The following is a 4133-nucleotide window of genomic DNA, read 5'->3' as shown; positions in this document are numbered from 1 at the left end:
GTTGACCGAGCACACAAAGCTGAAGAATTGAGTAAAGCTAAAAGAAAAGTTGATTATGAGGCTTGTGATTTGAGTAAGAGATCGGCGGGATAATCATCTCATTTATCGTCAAAGAAGTCAAAAGAATATCATAATCATTCGTTAGCTTCAGTGGGTCATTCTGGTAGAGATCGAAAAAAATAGCATGCGAATTTAAAACCTCAAGCTACTCTATATCAAGCCTAGCACACGGCCTAGCACACGGACGTGTGAGGCCATTTTGAGTGTTACACGGCCTGGCACACGAGCCGCTGGCTTCGCCATGTGACCAAACTCAGAGAATTACACGGGCATGGACATGGGCTGGAACACGGCTGTGTTTCCCTAATTTGATTGTTAGATGGCCTGAGACATAGGCGTGTGTCTCAGCCGTATTAGTCATACAGCCGTGTGACCCTTGCAGTTTTGGATTTTCTAACCTTTTCCACAATGTTTCAAATGTTCTTGATTTAGTCCCGAAACATTTCTAAAGTGTTTCTAAGGCCTCGAGGGTTCGAATAAGGGGCGATATAAATGTCTATAAGTGGATTATGCTATGATTATTGTAATGTTTGGAAATGAATGTTTTTAGGTTATGTTTATATATTAATGCTCCATAACCCTATTCTGGCGACAGATACGTCTTAGGAGTGTTACATAAACTCAAGTTACTTTGCTACCCTTGCTCACAACCTTTTCAAGATATTTATTTGTACTTGTTTTTTCTCTTCTTTATTATTATTATTTTCTTTTTCTTTTCTTTTTTCTTTTAGCATGTCACAAAATTCTTTGACTTGATATTCACAATGGAGCATACACTAAATTACCTAGCTCTCTATCATGTCATAATTTAAATATAAATCACTTGTGAAGCTAAGGCTTTTGACTAAAAAGATGGATAAAGTAAACAACTACCTTCTTAGCTACTCAGTCTGTTGCTATAGTGAAGTACCCATTTTCTTTATTACACACTATTACTTGGACTGACCTTTCTAGTTAACAGCACAGTGGAGCAAATAAAATGGTGCTAACTTACTCAACAATTTTAAGCATTGGAGTGCCTACTGTCCTTTATTTAAGTAATGTCATGGCAAAATGACTGAGTTTGGCTTCAAAAACCCTAAATTCATCAAAAAGCCCTTGCTATTAATCAAAAAGGGAAAAAAACTAAGTATAGGACATCTCATTTTTAAGAATTAATTTTCACGCAATCTAACCTGAGCTAAACTCGCCTCATCCACTATCACATGTTCTAGATATACTGAAGAATATAAGCTCATCATCGAATATCACAAGTAAAGATTGAATTTCTCGCAGATAAAACAGTATTTAATAATCACAAGGCATTGGAAAACAACTTAACTATACTAGGATGAACATACATACTAGATACGTAATGCAACCTAAATGCACAATACATCACCCCAAACTTAAGGGATGCATTATCCTCAATGCATGAATAGATATATGCAAACTATCTATGTACAGACAATGTCATGACAAAATATATGCTATGCAATATGTCTGAAATAAAACGAAAACTTTCCTTGCTTGGACTACATTGTAGATACTTCATTATGTCTGACGAGTTGATTTATGAGCAGCAACCTTGTACCTTTACTTCCTCTTCATCCTCACAGTCAGTCTCAATACTGACAAACTTTATTTTCTCTGGTTCTTCCTCTGATGCTTTAGGCGCATTCTCTTAATTGGTAGGATTTGTCAATGGGCTCTGCGTCACCGACCCCATCCCCTCTTGCAGTTTATTAAACAAAGGAAATAAATTAACTAAGAGAAATTTAAATCGAAAAAATAAAATAAAAATAAAAATAATTTTCAAGATGTTGAAGTTAAACATCTCAAAGATCAATAGACTATTTGTCTCACTCTACATAAGCACCCCAATAGTGTTGCAAGCGTTGTCCATTAACTTTAAATGTGTCCCCTATTTTCATGTACTTGACATCAACAACTCCATGTGGGATATATATGAGCTACCAAGCATTATTCATCAAAATTGAAAGGTTTATTTTGCTCCAGCAAAGTGTATAAGGGTCTCCGCTCAAATGAATCTTTATCACTATCAGAACTGATGTGGCAATATATCATGAACTCTTCCTCCACTACTGTTTCTATTAAGTCAATGGCATGGCATTCTTTATTATCATCAAAATATTTTTGTGCATTAAATACATTGAATGTGACCTATTGATCATTCATCCTCATGGTCAATTCACCTTTCTACACATCAATTGAAGTCCTGCCTGTAGCAAGAAAAGGCCTTCCAAGAATAATTGGCACATCTTTGTTACCTTCACAATCTAAAATAAGGAAATCAGCTGGAAAAATAAACTTATCTACTCTTACCAACACATCTTCAATTTTACCTTCTGGATGTGCGTAGGATCGATCAACCAATTGTACTGTAACTGTAGTAGGTCTAGTTTTTCCAATTCCCAGCTTCCTGAAAATAGACAGCAGTATTAGATTTATACATACTCCTGAATCACATAATGCATTACCAACATAATGATTTCCAATTAAACATAGGATAGAGAAACTCCCTAAGTCCTTCAACTTTGGAGGTAATTCATCAACATTGTTGTGCACCCTTAAGTGAAAGCAATAGTCTCAAGTTCTCCCATTCTGTGCTTCTTCGACAGTATATCCTACATAAATTTCACATAGTTTGGCATTTGCTCCAAAGCTTCTACTAGCGATATATTAATATGTAGTTGCTTCAAGACCTCCAAAAACCTTTTGAACTAAACATCTTGTTTAGAATTATGTAATTTCTGAGGAAAAGATAGAGGTGGTCGTCCTTCAAGTTTCTGATATTGTTTTCCTATAGCGTTTTTATTGGCAGCCTGATCTAGTTCTGCCACAGCATTCTTCTGCTTACCCTTTTCAAGTGTAATATGTTTTTCAGATGGCTTTGGGATCTTTACATGGTTGTTATTTGAGTTATCCTCTCCTACTGTGGCATCTTGAACAACATCATTTAACTGAGCTCCACTTCTGAGAGTGATCACTTTGCACTGTTCTTTCCCTTATGTTATCCAATTCTAGGTATCGTTGGCAATGCTCCTTGTGGCCTCAAATTTAAAGCATTTGTTATTTGCCCACTTGATTCTCAAGAGCTCGTAGGGACATAGCTTGACTAAGGTATCTTTCTTGGCCATAAATTATTTCAACAAGTCTTCAATAGATGGTGATGATAATGACTGGCCTTGTTGTACATTTTGCCTCGGCATAGGATGATTATAACTAGGCGATGCACTATCGGCATTCTTCTTGTAGCATTGTTAAAATTCCCCTCACCTTGATTATTCCAACTAAAGTTTAGATGTTGTCCCCACCCTAGATTATAGGTGTTGGAATAGGGATTATTATTCCAATTGAAATTACCTATGTAGCACACGAATGTTGGGTTTGATAGGCATTCATCCAACACGTGGTCATCACCACAATAAACACATGCTAGCCTAATAGCTTTCACCTCCTGAACTGTAGTTGGTATCTCCATCATCTTGATCATATTAGTTAAAGATGAAACATGGGTAGTCAATGAAGTGATTGTATTAAGTTCCATGGTACCAGCAGCTTTCTTACCCGTTAAAACTCTCGTGGTAGTATATTGATAATTATTGCTGGCAATCTTTTCCAAAATCTCATATGCTTCATTATAAGATTTATCCAACAAAATACCATTGGTGAAGGCATCAACTACCATCCTCGTATGCGCATTCATTCCATTATAAAATAACTTCATCTGTGTCTAGTGCTGAAATCCATGCATCGGGCACTTCTGAATGAAGTCTTTAAATCGCTCCCAAGCTTCATATAGCGTTTCATCATCCAATTGCTGAAAAGATGTGATGTCATTTCTAAGCTTGGCATTCATATTTGGAGGATTATATCGTAGAAAAAAACTCTAGCAAAGATCATTTCATGATGCTACTATTCAGTACGGCAGAGCATTCAGCCATGCTCTCACACGATCTCTTAAAGAATATGGAAACAGTTTAAGTCGCAAAGTGTCTTTAGGCACACCCTACTGTCTCTATGAGTCATAAACCTCTAAAAAAAGTCTTAAATGAAGTATTGGATCTTTA

The 4133-nt window shown here is 36.3% G+C and overlaps 1 non-coding gene across 1 annotated transcript; it reads left to right on the top strand.

Moving 5' to 3' along the window:
* Nucleotides 1-3806: 3806 nt before the first annotated feature.
* LOC128042736 (small nucleolar RNA R71) lies at nt 3807-3913 on the top strand. The gene has a single exon (XR_008198248.1). It is a non-coding gene; the product is annotated as a small nucleolar RNA R71 (small nucleolar RNA).
* The last annotated feature ends 220 nt before the right edge of the window (nt 3914-4133 follow it).

The sequence above is a fragment of the Gossypium raimondii genome, chromosome 7 (genome assembly GCF_025698545.1).
Source record: "Gossypium raimondii isolate GPD5lz chromosome 7, ASM2569854v1, whole genome shotgun sequence".
In the NCBI taxonomy this organism is placed as follows: Eukaryota; Viridiplantae; Streptophyta; class Magnoliopsida; order Malvales; family Malvaceae; genus Gossypium; species Gossypium raimondii.
Note: the sequence above shows the minus strand (reverse complement) of the source record. Positions and strands in the feature narration are given on the sequence as shown.